The sequence below is a fragment of the Heterocephalus glaber genome, unplaced genomic scaffold (assembly GCF_053883595.1).
Source record: "Heterocephalus glaber isolate CG9 unplaced genomic scaffold, H.glaber_assembly_v1.0 deba00001442, whole genome shotgun sequence".
Taxonomy (NCBI): Eukaryota; Metazoa; Chordata; class Mammalia; order Rodentia; family Bathyergidae; genus Heterocephalus; species Heterocephalus glaber.
Genome location: NW_028258296.1, coordinates 47,819,675 through 47,836,134, shown reverse-complemented (window position 1 = coordinate 47,836,134; position 16,460 = coordinate 47,819,675). Strand labels below are relative to the sequence as shown.

General features: G+C 40.9%; 1 long non-coding RNA gene across 1 annotated transcript in view; it reads left to right on the top strand.

Annotated features, from left to right (window-relative positions):
- The first annotated feature begins 1,390 nt into the window (after positions 1–1,390).
- The window catches only part of LOC110350982 (uncharacterized), a 55,541-nt gene continuing 40,471 nt past the window's right edge, over positions 1,391–16,460 (top strand). Inside the window, exons 1-2 of the long non-coding RNA XR_015452043.1 lie at positions 1,391–1,549; positions 6,489–6,634. This is a non-coding gene — a long non-coding RNA (uncharacterized LOC110350982). The remainder of the gene's footprint in view (positions 1,550–6,488; positions 6,635–16,460) is intronic.

Here is a 16,460-nt window from a genome sequence, read left to right as displayed (position 1 = left end):
TTAAAGGTACAAAGATTGAGACACAATCTAAAGATTCATTCTCTACAGGTGCTATCTTTTTCTAAAATTGTCCTGCAGTACTTGTGTCCTTTTTTCAGCTACCTGAATTGCTGAGGGACTTTTTTGCTAGGGATTGGGGATAATATGGGCCACCTTTGAAGGCAGTAGTCAACAAAAGACTCACATAAAATGATGACTTCTCAGCCAGGAGTAGTGGTGCACACTTGTGATCCCAGCACTCTGAGAAGCCAAGACAGGCGGATTGCAAGTTTGAACCCAATCTGGGCTACTTAGCGAAATCCTGTCTCAAACATTTTTTTTTTTAAATTTTTAAAGGGGCTAGGGATGTACCTCAGGGCAGTCCCTGGGTCCAATCCTCAGTACTACAAAAAAAAACAAAAAAAAGATTTTTTCTTTCAGCAGCCCATCTCGGTAGAAGCCCCAAATTCACTACACTCAAATTGTTTATTAGTTCCATTCTTTCCTTCACAGATTGCCTTACCTATGCCATGGTTACTTAAATGACCCTTTGCCCTCTCTTCTCTCCACCTTCTCTTTCCTTATTTTTATTATTTTTCCAGAGGGAAAAACCTGTACTGCTTGGAGCAAGTTAGAGAAAAAGGCTTGTCAGCCCTGGACTGGGTCTGGGAGACCTACATCAGGGGTTTCTACTCTGCAGAAGACACCTGACAATGTCTTTTTTGTTGTTGCTGCTGTTTCCCAGCACATTAGTGGAACATTTTATCCCACTGAGGTAATTGATTCATCAAGTTTGGTTCAAAACCCCACATTTCCCGAGTTGATGATACAAGCCATTAAAAAAGCAGGAAGTTGGCTCTGCTACGAGAAACTGACAGTGATTTCATGTTCTTTAGACTTATCTCATCATGAGCTCTTGAGTCCAAAATCACTTCCACTCTTCCTGGCTTTGTGTCTCACCAGCCCCCTTTGTTTTCCTTCAAATCTGACCGAGCTGGTTGTGTTGTGCATTCATATAGAAAATGTTCTCCTTGAAGTTGGCTTATATGGCCTGAAAAAGGGCTGAACAAATTCTCCTCTCCCTTCTTCCCTCCCTCCCTCTCCTCCTCCTCCTCTCCACTCTCTGCCCCTCACTGCTGGTTAGTACAGTCTTCTATAGACGTGCAGGCTATTTCAGGAACTGCTATTTTTTTTCCTCATAAACCAAAATGGTTTGGTTGCCTTAGAAAGGGTAAAAGAGCTTTCAAAAAATGATTCATTGACTCTTCTTCAGCTGTTCGCTCCTACAAGTAGTTCCTGCCAGGGTCTTGGGCTAGATACTGGGATTGTTTCTAAACACCCAAGAATAACTTCATTCCCCTTTTAAGACTTTTGTAGCTCGGGATGAAGTTTTCAGTCTCCTGCACTAACTTTCCCTGTGTGGCACTCAGCAGCCATTCATGGTACCTGTAATTAATTAACAACTGCCACAACAGAACCCTTTATTGGAAACCTGGTAACTGGGACAAGCAGTATGTGGAAAATTCCCGCAATAGTACCTGGGCAAGAACAGCATGGAACAAGGAAGCATGTGAGTTTTCCACAGAGGGTGCTTTTGTGTAACTAAATTGTCCCCCCAGCTCCCTGAAGCTGTCATTACTTCTCTGCTCACTTCTGTTACTTGAAATAACTGTTGAGAAATGTTGTTCTTTTGGCTGAGGGCGCCACGCAAGCCAGCATGCCATCTCGGCTCTTATCTTCTCTCTTCCTTTCAGCAGTCTGTAAATAGCCACCACCGCCTCCTTCCCAGACCTGAGGCTCTTGGGTCTTTCTCGGGAGTTTTCTTATCTCCAATTACTGTGAGGGCCCCTTTCTTCATCTCTGGCATCCCAGCACACAGACCCTCTAGAAGAGGCTTGTGTGGGTTTGGGCCCTTTGAGTTTGCTTTGCTCTTCATGGACTTGGACAAGGCTGGTCAAGTGGCTAAGGAGGCCAAGTGGACTTCGTGCGCTCACTCCCTCTGAAGGGTCTCAGCACTGAGCTTGCCCTCCCTCCCTGGGCCATCATCTTCTGCCTGACACCAATGTGGTCCTGCATCTCATCCCCACAACACACCTGGGCTTCCCAAAATACACACAGGGACAACTTCAACTCGAGTTGAATGCCAGCTCCTATGGCACCCAGGCTCTGTTCTAGGTGCTGAGGATGAAGAGATGGACAGGACTCAGTCCTTAGAAATCACACACACAGATCCAACAGCTACTCTGCCCTCATTGCTCAGGACTATGGCAGCTGCTCACAGGGGGCTGTGGGACTACACAGGAACACAGCCCACAGAAAAATATATATTTTGCAGAGCGAACCAATACTGTACATGTACACATTGAAAATTTACTTTTACTACACACAATTCACTCTAATATTTTCTATTTTATCCTGTTCTATTTCTTTTTTTCCATTTCAACTTTTACAAATGCTAGGCATGACTCTCTAAACATATCATATGACCCAACATATCATGACTCAAAGTTCAGAACTACTCTAAAGTAGTATAAGAGTATGAGTTAAGGAGGGAAAACAGGATCGACTCAGTTTGAAGGGTAATGAGAGCAGAGGGAATCAGAAACTGATTAAGAGAGAGCCAGGCACAGGGTTCAGGATACAGTTGGTGAACCAGGCAAGGGTGTTGAGAACCTGTTTTTACAATAATGACTGCCCATCACTGGAGTGCACTGGTCAGCCTAAAGTTAGGGAGCTCAGGAAGATGAAAGACCTTATATGTTATTAAGTTACGGAGTTCTGGCTTCTTACAGAAGCAATTAGAAGCATTTAAGAGTTCTAAGTGTATGTATCAGCTAGCTATTGCTGAGTAACAAACTACCCCCAAAACAGAGACTTAAACTTTGGTTTTTCACAAATCTACTGGTTGGCTGGGCAGTACTGCTGCTCTAGGTAACAGGCAGCTAGCAGGTAGGCAGGGACCTGGCTTATTTAGGATGGCCTTGACTAGGACAACTTGGCTCTCTTCCATGTGTCCCCATCCCTCTGCCAGGCTAGCATGGGAACACTCTTCTGGTACTAGCAGGGGTCCAAGAGAGGAAGAAACACACAGTGCTTTTTCAAGTCTGTGCTTGTGTCAAGCTTGTTATCCCCTTGGCCAGAGCAAATCACATGCCTGAGCTCGGTGATGGCAAACCTTTTAGAGCTTTCAAAGATAACAAATAGCCAGGTGCAGCACATGTGCCATAGATTTGCCACCATTGGCTAGAGTAAATATGGAAAGGAATTACTCAGGAGTACGGGTACCAAGAGGCATGAAAAATTGGGCCATGAATGTAATCAATCTTCACAGTAGAAAAGAAATAAGATCAGAGTTGTGTCTGAGGAAAATCACATTGGCTGCTCTGGACTGGAGGGAGGTGATACTGGAAGTGGAGTTAGGAGGAGGTTTTAATGACCCAGAGGAGAGAGGGTGGGGGTAAAACTAAGAAACCAGGGCTGGGGAGAAGGGGATTGCTGGATTTCTAGGGAGTCAATAAATCATACTTTCTTCCCTCCTGACATCAGAAACAGCTGAGAGATAAACACATGGGTTAAACAGAGAGAGCTGATTGGAGAATGTGGCTTTAATTCTGTACCTAAAAGAGCTTTCTGTAACTCTGGGCCCTCTTCTGTCCCCTCCTCTAGCTCAGGCCTTGGGACAGCCCTGCAGAGTAGACTCTGTCACTTAGGACCATTACTTCCCCTTGGTCTATGACAGAGAAGAAAGAAAAAGGAATGAAATCTTGCAGTCTATAATAGGTTGGCGGCACCCTAAGTAAGTAAAGGGAGCAGGGAAAGGCTGGGAATGGTTTCACTGGTGCAGGAGTTACAAGCTTTTTGGGTAAAGGCCCAGAGGTCAATACTGGAGCTTTGTGGGCCACTGGGTCTCTGCAGCGACTACTCAGTTCTGCCTCTATAGTGCAAAAGCAGCCACAGGCAACACACACATGAGTGAAGATGGCTGCATTCCAATAAAACTTTATTGATGGGCAGCAAAATGTGAACTTTCATGTTTCATTAGTATTCTTTTGATTTATTTTCAACAATTTACACAATGTAAAAAACAATTTGTAGCTTACAGGCTATACACGAACAGGTGATGGTTGGACTTGGTGTGCAGATCCTTGCTCTAGTGGAAGTCCTTACCCCTAAAAACACGAAGTCAGGGGAAAGGAGTCGCTCTAGTGTAACTGTAACCTGATGAGAGTAATTTTTAGACCAGTGTTGTTGCTGCCTCCCAGGAAATGATTTCTGTGATGAGAACTTTGAGTCAGAGGTGAGGGGACTAGGAGATGGGAAAGGAAGGGAGGCTATTACCATTCATTAGTGTCTCTTCTGTGCAATGCACTTTGTATATGGTATTAATCTTCTCCCAAACCGTGCGAGGTAGTTTTTATGACCCCCAATTCACTAGTGAGGAAACAGAATTTCAGAGAGGTTAATTAACTTAACTTGCTTGGGGCCACACAGTAAGTCAGGACACTTAGTTTTTAAATCTAATTGTCTCTCCTATCGCCCAATTCACTGGTACTTTGTTCAGATGAAACTCTGTGGTCTTCAACTCTAACCAGGTCAGCAAATACCTTTCTAATGAACTTGCTCTTCTCAGGACCTGGGTCCTAACCCAGAATAGCCAGAAAACGGTCATCTTTCAAAATACTGAATGGCCACAAAACAAGGTCCTTGAGGCCTCCAACTGCCCCTACCTTTCCAAATGTTAGCCTTCTTTTCTTCAGAGATGATGGGGCAAAGATCCCCAAGGAGGTGAGGTTGTCCTTTAGTGCCTCTACATAGTAGATTTTTTTTTAAATATTGAGATGAAATTTGCAGATGACATTAGCCCATTTCAAACTGTATGATTTAGGGGATTTAGTATGTTCACCATGTTGCATAACCATCATCCCACCAAGTGCCAAATTTACAGCACATTCTACCTGAGATGTTTATCTACCACACCAGATGGTTCGTGTCTGGAAGCCAACATCTGTGTCCATTTCCTCTTCATACTGCTGTAAGCATTCCTAAGATGTTCTGCAAATCCTACTTAAATGGGATTCCAGATACCTTCTTCCCTATTTCTTCTTCTGAGCAGCACTTGAAAGGCTGGATTTGGGATCAGAATCTAGGCTTCTTTGAATCAGGTGTCTTCATTCTATCATTGAATCAGAATGATGAGCTTCTTGGTGAAACACATTCTCCGTCAGCCTTTTTTTTTTTTGTACTAGGAATCAAGCTCAGGATCTTCTGCTTGCCAGGCAGGTGCAGCGCTGCTGAGCAACATCCCTGGCTCCTATATTCTCTGTCCTATCTTGTTTGAAGACACTTTTTTCATCCCTTTTTCATCTGACTGTACACTGCCCATGTTGATACTAATTTGCATTGAGCTATGGTTAAATTTTAAATGTGCCTCCAAATTTATATTCTATTTCTAAGCGAACAACCACAAATCTGAATATTGAAACTCATTAAATAATTAATTCTAGGATTTCTCCTACTTTGAAAACAGCAAATTTCATAAATACATAACTATGAACTGAGAGCTTGAAAATTGAGGCAAATGATATGTGTACAATTTTTGTGCACAATTAGAAAAACAGTATATTTTTTAAATTACAATTTATTAGTCAAGGGTTTACAAGAAGAAGGAGGAAAAGGAAGAGAAGGAAGAGCGGGAAACCCTTAATTATTTTACACTCTTTAAAAATTGTCAGAAACAAAGTAAATTATTGTTTATAGAATGTTTTAGTCCCTAGAAAGAGCTATAAGGCCCATTCACTATTGGAAACTCCTTGTTTTCTGCATTAGAATTCTATACAATTTATATGCTATGTAAATCATGCTCCATTGAATACTATCTAATGCATTTATTTTTCTTCAAAATTAGCTAAACACAGGCTTCTCATCTGCTAAATCCATCTCTCTGCAAAGGCAGGTGTAAGGACAGTTGTCTGACACGTGCTGTTGCTTATTAGCTTCTCTTTGCCAACACACGTATGACTAGAAAATGGTAAAAAATCTGTGGGGCTTCATTTCACAAAAAACTAATTTAAAATCTGGATGATGCTTGAAGTGTGCTGAAGGGAAGAATAAAGAACAGAGGCCAAGTTTCCTGGAGGAGGAGGAAGGGGGGACTTGGAAATAGAGCAGAGAAGCACAGGGACTCCATTTACTTACATTATGACTTTTAAAAAATGTTTAAGAGAAATTAATCTAATTCCAGAATTGCATTTTTCATCCTATGGGCATTATTGGGCCAAGTCTATTATTAAGATGCAAAAGGCGGCCATTCTGAATCTCTGATCTCCAGTTATACTGTCTGATAAAAAGATGCTGGTGTAAACAGGCAAAGTAATTATTTATTTCTTTAAGCCCATATAGGCTGGGCTCTCAGTGAAGGGACTTTGCCTCAGAGCTGGATGAAGGGAGAAATAGGTTTGACTTCTTTAGCCCAATAGTTACAGTGATGTGGAAATGCTTCTATTTTACAGGAGCAGTTGTACTGGGAAAGAGTCTCAGAGCTCAATTAGGAAGTAGTCAAGCTCACCATCAACAATTCCTCTGCTGTCACAACGATGGAAGCCATCTCCATGGAATTCCCTGTTTATGACTTTGAAGTCCAGGAATCTAGCAGAAGGTAACTGTTCCAAGAAGGAGCAGCCTGAAACAGGATCATTTGTTCAGTGTTGGACCAGCGAGAGATATCATTTCATGGTCCCTACCCTTTTGTCCCACTTGATGAAATAAGGAGTGTGACTTAGACAGTAACTAGTCCTTCTAGTTTAGCTATAGGAGCTTAAATAAGTTAAGATTTCTGTGTACAGGTACCAACTCCCCAAAGAAATATAAACATTATGTACTGCAAACATGTACTAAAAAAAAGCACGAATAAAAACCCTGTTTTCACATTTGTAAAATGGAGATAAGATTAGTATCTACCTTGCAGAATTGCTCAAGACTTAAACTGCACACAGTGGCTGAGGATAAGTGCTCAGAAAATGCTTGTTATTATTAATCGTCAAGAGTTCTCATTCTCTCCCTACTTACCAAGAATGGGCTGATGAACTTGATTTATTTAACAGAATAAGTATCTCACCTGCCGTACACAGTTAAGGCCTTGTAAGGAGGGGCCTTAACTGCAGCTGTGTAATATATATCCAGACAGGGTTCATGTATAGGCCTAGACTCCCATTTTTTAATTTAAATTTATTTTTAACTGATACACAAAAACAAAACATTGCACATATTTATGGGGTACCATGTGATGTTTTGAGACATGTGTAAATCATGTAATGTTTAAACCAGGGTAAACATTTCTATCTCCTCAAATATTTATCATTTCTTTATAGTGAAAGCATTCAAAATCCTTTCTTGTAGCTTTTTGAAATACACAGTACATTGTTGTTATCTATAGTCACACAGCTCTACAATAGCACACCAGAGCTTTTTGCTCCTAACTCTAGACTCTTTTTGAAGTGGGTTTGATTTTATAATTGGCGTGATGCCTCAATGCACACACTATATTCCTTTGGTGCTAATAAATCTATAAAAAGGTTAGATTTCTGCCCTGCATCTATAAATCTCTGATAGATATTCTTCCTGGTAATAGGTTTTCCCTGATTTACCTTCCCAGGCAAATCTCATTTTTCAGAAAAGAATTGATGTAAATGTTTAACTACGAAATAGATTTTTATAGTAATAGTAACCCATAGATCCCGCCTCGCATTCCTATACATCCAGATAGTGCCCTTCCACACTGACTCTGGGCTTGGCCATGTGACTGGTTTTGACTGATGGGACTTCGTAAATTTGACAGAAGCAGAGGTCTGACATACTTGCCAGCTGTGCTTGATGCTCTCTTATTGCTTAGAACTTTTCTGGCATCCTGTGAAGAGACCCAAGCCAACCTGCTGGAGCAATAACCTCACTAACAGCCAGCACTAACCCACACATATACGGGGCGGGGGGGCGGTTCCCAAGCACCGTCTGAGTTGCCAGATGACTGCAGCCGCATGAGTGGCTGTGGTGAAACCAGCCCCAGCAGAGAACAGCTGAGTCCAGCCCCATTCACTGATCTACAGAACAATGAACTAACAAAATGGTGGTTGTTTTTAAGTTGCTAAATTCTGGGTGATTTGTTAAAGCAATAGATAACTGATATAATCTAAAATTTATAGCTACAGTGCTGTTATTTCATCCTGCTCTTGTCTGTGTTTCTAGCAAAGGCATTTACTGCTTAATAAAAAGGTGGCGATTCATTTGTGGCAAATCCAGAAAGCCCATTTATTCATTTTAGTTCATCTTGGATACATAAGAATAGAAGTGAGGTCTGTGCAATTTTCAAAACATGTAGCAGCAGACTCTTCACCTGAGCAGAGTGAGAATTTCTGAATGGCAGGAGAGAGATTCGCTGGCAGCAAGGACATGCCGTGCCCTTGGGAATAACTCCTGACATCATCGTGTGTGGTGCAGGGCCAATTTCTCCTCCTGACACTTGGCATGCATGATTACACAGCCATTTTCAGCAGTTTTTGAAGAACATAGATTTTCATCTGGCAAATGGATGGAGCCACGTGGTTGAATAAAATCTGAGGGACACACTTGAGGGAGATGGCTGCATAACTTATGTTCATGACAAGGATGTGAATGGGGAAATAATGTTCAATGAGTCTGAAGGGCTCAGAATATTGAGAAACAAAGAAATGGATGCATTCAAAGCAGAGAGATAATAAAGCCTCCAACTTCTGTGTGTCCTAGCCCATCATCCAGATAAGACAAACAACTGTCCATACTCTCTTTTCCCAAGCAAAACAAGCACATTCAGAAGGGAGTTGAATTCCCAAAGTGACACCAAAATCGTCAGGACTGTGCATGAGGAAGAGATGTACACTGAAATTTTCAGCATTCAGTGAAGAATCCCAGACTCCATTAAAAGTTTCTCACAGGAATCCGAAAGAAGTATTTGTGAAATATTTTGTTCTGGAGGAGAAGACACTGCAGGGATTTGAACTAATGCTTGTGGTAACAAAGAGGATAATGGGAGGTAAAGGTAGAGACACAAATGGAGGGGACACTTCAGCTTCTTCATTCAGCTTTACTCAATCAATCATAAACTAATATTTTGTTCCCCTTATGGGGATTCCTTCTTGAAATGAGCAAAGACTCCCTGGGGGATTAAAAAAAGCTGCTTTTTACTCAGCCACCTCATCTTTGACAAAGGAGCCAACCATCCTCACTGGTGGAAAGATAGCCTATTTAATAAATGGTGTTGGAAAAACTGGATTTCAACCTGCCAAAGATTAAAACTAGACCCATATTTATCACCATGCTCTAAACTAAGATCGAAGTGGATTAAAGATCTAAATATTAAGACAGAAACACTAAACTTGCTGGCAGATAAGTTAGGTAGAATTCCTGAAGACACTGGCATAGGGAAAGACTTTATGAACAAAACCTCAGTTGCTCATGAACTAGCACAAAGAATCAACAACCGAGATCTCATCTTATTAAAAAGCTTCTGCACTACAAGAGAAACCATCAACAGAGCTAAGAGACCACCTACAATGTGGGAAAAATTTTTTAGCAGCTGTACCTCAGACAAAGGTCTACTATCTAGAATATATAAAGAACTGAAAAAAATCAGACCCCCCACAAATTCAAAGACCCAATCCAAAAATGGGCATCTGAAATGAACAGACATTTCTCAGACAAAGAAGTAAAAGCAGCAAATAAACATATGAAAAAATGTTCAAATCACTGGTCATTCAAGAGATACAGATGAAAACAACACTGAGATTCCCCCTTACCCTAGAAAGAATGGCTGCTATCAAGAAATCAACCAATAACAAATGCTGGCGGGGCTGGGGGAGAAAGGAACCCTTCTCCATTGTTGGTGGGAGTGCAGACTGGTGCAACCACTATGGAAATCAATGTGGAGATTCCTCAAAGAACTAGGACTAGAGGTCCCATTTGATCCAGCTATTCCCCTGCTGGGTATCTTCCCAAAAGAATTAAAAGAATCATATCACAGCGATATATGTGAACCCATGTTTATAGCAGCACAGTTTGTAATAGCTAAAGCTTGGAAACAGCCCAAGTGCCCATCAACTGGAAACTGGATAAAGAAGATGTGTTTTTTTGTTATAAAATGGAGTACTACTCAGCCATAAAGAATGAGAAACTAGAGACATTTATAGCTAAGTGGATGCACATTGAGGCCATACTCTTAAGTGAAATAAATAGGACACACATGTGTAAATACCGAGTAGTTTCTCTAGTGTGAGAAACTGAAAGTGTAAATAAGGATTAAAATGATTAAAACTAATAATTGATAATTTGAAATGGGAAGAAAAGATCCAAAGGGGTAGGGGAAGTGGGAGGGGTAGGGGAAAGGAAAGAAGGGAAAGGGAAAATTATGAGAAAAGGAAAACATGGAAACAAAGTCTTTGTAAATAGGGAAGGGTTTAGGGGTGAAGGGCGCACAAGTAATGGGGAAAAAATAAGAACCAAGATGCATCATGTACAGGTACAAGCACCCAATGATGAATGTAAGCATATTGTGTGCATAAAATGTACCAATAAAAGAATTTAAGCAAAAAAAAAAAAGCTGTTTTTAAAATTTCAATTTAAATAGCTACAAAAGGCAGCAAGACAGCTACCATTTGCCAGGGTTTACCCTTCCTTCTCATGATAGCCTACCTCAGCCGGGCACAGAGCCAGTCCCCATCCTCTCCACACAGCCCAGGTGTTTAGGGCGAACCACTAGCGCCCAGGGTTGGGCCTATGACCTACGTTAAACCAAGCGCACCTCTAAGGAGGGCCACGTGACCCCACTAGTCCAGTGAAATGCCACAAGACTTCTGGACTGCAGCCCCAGTTTCTGCTCTACCAGAGGCTCAGGGCTGCTGCCACCATTTTCCTCAGTGTGTACTTAGATTCTGGGATGGAAGCCAAAAAATGGTGGAAGATAGCCATATAAGGTGGAATGTTATTTGAGCTGTGCATCCAGCCACATCTGCAACCATGATTACCCCCTGGATGTATCATTTACATAGACCAATAAATTCCATTTTTGCTTAAGTCAGTTTGTGTTAGGTTTTCTGTCACTTGCTACCAAAGTAGCAAGACAGTACTGGCTATGCATCCTTTACCAGATTTATCATCTATAAAAATGGGGAAATTGTGCTAGAAGATAACATCTATCTGCAACCTATAATTTCTATTTTAGAAGAATAGGGGAGGAGGAGCCTTCTAATGTTTTGAAGCAAAATGAGTGCTTCAGATAAACTACTTCTCATGCTTATAATCAATACAATAAAATTTATTGAGTGCCTACTATACTTTAAGCACATGTTATTTTTTCCCTTTCTGCATTATCATGGAGGGTAAATGTATACAATCACACTGAATGCCATTTACATGATGGGTAGAAATGGACCCTTGAGTGTACTGTTACTGTAGTGATTAGAGTCTAGCAGCAGAAAAAGCAATTAAAGGGAGAAAAGTACCTTATCATCTTTTAAATAGCATTTGTTGAACCTGTGTAAACAGTCTATACCTTTTATAAATATTGCTCAATACTGTGTTTTTAACTAGAGTTATGCAGGCATAAAATATCCTTGGCTTGCAAATTTTCTATTAGCTTGAACATACTGGGAATGCTTAACAGCAATAAAGTGCTGAAAATGCCAAAGAAATTAATGGCTTTGTGCTGTACTACTGAAACATGTCCACTAATATTTAAAATGCCATGTCCCAGGACATCACTCATATCTGCTGACTTGAGCTGAAAGTCCTCAAATCCGCTGGTGAATTGGGCCATTTCTCAAGACTCTCTCTGTTGGCTTTTTTCTCTCCCCCCCCACCCTCTCTATTCTTTCCTGTTGCCTTACCCCCAGTTTCCTGGGATTAATTGAGAATGTTATTTATGAGAAATCAGAAAAGGATTTTATATATATGGACTAGGTTACGATTTATCGGGATGAATTTCATGCTTCTAAGATAAAAGACCAAATGTACTGAATATCCATGTCTCACTTTAAATATGTTTAGTCGACATTTACTGGCCATTGTTTTCAATGTCTGTGAGAGAAGCCTCACAGGCCACATGCAAGGATTGTGCAGTCATAGATCAATGTCACGTCAGAGAAATGTGCTCTGAGGCTCCCCCATTCATACTGTCCCTCAAATGACATCTGCCAGAAGGTGGAGGGTCTATGCCCAACAGAAGTGGCTCTGAGCTACCCGAGCACCCTCAGTGGATCTTTTATACAATCTCATATCACAAGAAGTCCCATGCTTTATATTCTTTGCCACAAAAATAAGGGCATGGTTTTACATGTGGATGTAATCAATTCATGTATTGCTTGCATGCTTACCCTATATGGCCATTTTATTCCTCCACAAACATTTGTTAAGTACGCACCATGTGCCAGGCCCTGAGATAGGCCTTAGACATATTTACCTTCTTCTCAGCATTTCCTTATCAATGCTCCCCAAATAATTCTAATGTATCATAGCAGTCACTAGTCTCATTACTTACTCTGCCCAAATGATAACCATGAGAGCCACAGCAGCAATAGCCTTTTGGCTCTGTGTCCTCTACCCTGGTGAAGAGCATCTCCTTTGCAATAGTCTCTCAAGGTAAAGAGGCTCATCCTTTGTTTCTCCTCTCCCTCAGTCCCATATCCAGCGGCCTGACAAGTCTAATTATTTATTCTCCTTAACACACCCAAAATCAACAGAATTCTCTGTGCCCATTATCTGACTTTTTTTCTGACTCTCAGAATCTCTTGGTGTCTCTCCAGCAAGTGTCTCAGTCACTGCTTACATGCTGCTGCCAGAGCTAATTTTCTTAAGTACAAATCTGACCATGTCACTTCCTTGCTTCTGCGGCTTCCTACTACCTTGTAGGATCAGTTCCCATTGTTTTGCTTGACCCAGTCCTTATCAGGTCCTTATCATCCAGATTCTGCCTATTTTTCCAGCTTTCTCCCTTATTCTTTCCCACATGTGTTGCTCTCTTTCCTCACTTGGCTTCACACATAACAGATATAAGTCTGGGTCTTTGAACACGTTGTTCTCTAGTCCTCAAAAGCCTTTCTCTACCGTCTCTGCTTAGAGAATGTCTATTTTCCACCCATCCTTCAACAGTCAGCTTGAGGTACACACTGTCACATTTTGCCCTTCTTTACAGTCTTGTTCAATATCCAGTCATGAGAATTTGTTTATATATTGATGCACACTTTTAGCCTGTGAGCTCTTCAATGTACCTTGTTCATTTCAATCTTCCCATAGTGCTTGGTTTTATAGAGGGTGCTCAGTGGTGTGTAGGAAGAAAATATGAGGTACACTTCCCACCCACCCCTCCCATCACAAAGGTGAGATAAGATAACACACTATTTGTGAATAGCTAACCAGCATATGTGGTAGTAAATAGAGGCCAGTAAGTAGGTAGAGTCGTACCGATTTGGGAGACAACATATTTGAGAACAAGAAGTAAAGGAAGAAATTGATTTGGATTATGGAGAGTTGTCACTCAGTAAACAGAGAAGGAGAAGAGGGAGGACATACAGAAAAAGAGAAACTTCTTCCTAGCTCAGGGCTGGGAGAAGATGGGCCTGGAACCAAGCTGTGTAAGGCCCAGCACAGTAGGGTCAGGAACATAGACTTTTTGACACAGGCAACTAAAAGTTCTGGCAAACAAGAAAGTTAATGGAAAAAATAATTTGAGAGGAAATAAAGCATTCTGAGATGGATTATATTTGAAAGAACTATACCATATATGAAAGGAAATGTCCAGTAGGCAATTGGAGGTTAAAGACAATATTATATGGCTGCATCAGTTAGTTACCAGGTGAGTGATTTTTGGACCTGTTTCTCATCTGTAAAAGGGGCATAATTATCATACTTACCTAATAGGATTGTTGGGGGATAAATAAGACAATGTATATACAAGCACTCCTCACAGTTTCTGGCATATGGTTAGGGCTCAATAAGTATTGGCCATTACCAGTAATAACCAAAATTGATTAAATTCTCTAGAGTGCAAAAAATATTTTCATTTTCTTTTTACAGCTATTATCTAAGGCAAGTATCATTATTGTTGTTATTATTATTATCCCATTTCAGAAAGAAGAAACCATAGCCCAGCAAAGTGAACTGATCATACAAAGTAAGCAGTAGAACTAAAACTCAAGTCCAGGTTTTCTAGACAAATCTTCTATGCTATGCTACTGAACTTGCTAAGTCTGATTGCAGGCACCACCAGATTTCGGGACTGGGTTGTTTTTTGGGGGTTTTTTTGTTCCAGGGATCGAACTTGGGGCCTTGTGCTTGCGAGGCAGGCGGCAGAACCACTGAGCTAAATCCTTGGCCCAGGACTGGGTTTTAATGTCAGGTCCTTATTTGTCACAATTATAATCCTGTTTGAAATATATCCAAACTATTGAGTTCATCAAAGAATGATAAATTCTTGGAAAAAGAGATCTTTAAAGATAATGTAGTCTCTGTCAATGTTTGTTCGGCTCGGGTATGGCAGTGCCCCACCCCATGCTTGCCAACCTCCAGGGCTCCAAGATATACTCAGAGATAGGTCTTCTCCTTTAATTTAGAACACAGGATGCTAATAACAGTTTGATATCTGTCAGCAAGAAACTCACCCAGCTGGAACAACAGCCCATAAATCTCATATTTCAAGTGATTCCTCCAACATTAAAAAGATTAGAAAATTGTGTTGAAGATGAAATTGACAATGAGTTTCTGTCTGGTAGCTAGGAAAATGGTTATTGCTGACCCCTTTCTGTCTTTGAATTACTGCTTAGCTTTCTGTCTGGACATATGGAAAGAAGAAAAGAAAGAAATCTTTGGGGAATGTTGCCAGATAAAGCTGGCTTACCTTGGATTCCTGAACGGACGCTATGTCTAAGAATAGACTTCTAAGGGAAATGCAAGAGAGCTGAGGGAAACCATAAGAAATGGGCATTTTGTTCACTTTTTCCAGTAACTCCTTTGCTTTAAGAAGTGAATAAAGTTATGGCATAATGCCATACAGAATGAATAGTAAAGAGCACTGGAGCAATGATAAGCACTTTTGAGAAAGCTCTATTAATAAAAGAATGTAAGGAATGAGATGGTCAGACCATGTTCTTCCACCGAAACATCAAGACAGGAGACTGGTCTGTTGGTTTATGAGTGATAGAGACAGGAAATTTAGAATTCTAATCTTACCTTGGAATGCTGATTCCATCAGAGCCAAGGTCACTTCTCATTATTTCCATGCCTCTTTTCCCACATCTATAAAAAGGATTTAATCAAAGGTGTTGCTGAGGTTTAATTAGTTAATACTGGTAAGGGCTTTGAAGATATAAAGATTATAAATAACCACAGTTAAAAGTCCTCTTTTAGGAAATATAGGTTAACATTAAGAGTTAACAAATCATATTGTGCCCAGAATAGCTCAGGGAAAATGAAGGTGGCTTAATTTTGACAGGGAATTTTCCCTGACATCACTCAGACAAGGCAGTTGGCAGGGACTCTCCTCTTGGTCTTTGTAGGATTTTTTTTTTATTGTTGTTGTTGAGAGGAACAGAAAGGAAATAGTTTGTCTCCATCAAGATTAGGAAATCTACAGAAAAATAAAAAACAGATTCACATGTTATTCATAGCACCCCAGCATAAATTGGCCATGAATTCAAAGTGAAGTTAAAGAGAGAGAGCTCAAGGGCCATCCCAGCCACCTGTGCAAAAAATAGTTTCCCTCCCATCCGAGTGTTTTGTGCGGGGTCATTAAACAGACAGCAGAGGGGGAGAGGGGGGAAAGAGTCTTTGGTGTTGCCTAGAGAACCTCCGCATTTTCTAGCTATGTGACGCTGGCCAGGCAGCTTCTCCTCTTGGTTTCTTCCTCCGTGGAGTGGTGATCACTCTGCCTCCTTAGATGATAACGAGAAACTGAAACAATTGGTGTGAAGTGCCTGGATTATGGTTCCTCCCTCACTTTTTACAGTTATTTCCACCCCATTTCTCTTCTTCCTTCAACCTAGATTTTCTTTCTCATAAGATTCCTAAATACCAACACACTGAATTCTTATTTTCCATGCAGAGTTGTTGGGATTGTCCTATTTACTTTCCTTGTTTCCCTGGAGAATCATAAGGGCTGATTCCCACCATGAAATGGAGCAGTACAGGGGAAGAAGCCCTATTTGCAGCCAAGGTTGCCTCATAGGGAAACTCAAGTGAAAGAAGAAAGAAAGAAAGAAAGAAAGAAAGAAAGAAAGAAAGAAAGAAAGAAAGAAAGAAAGAAAGAAGGAAGGGAAGGAAAGGAAGGAAGGAAGGAAGGAAGGAAGGAAGGAAGGAAGGAAGGAGGAGAGAGGAGGGGAGGAGAGGATGAAACTTAGATTTTTTTTTTTAAATCCCAGATTTCAATGCAGCTGTCTTTCTTTTCCACTGTCTTACTACTGACATCC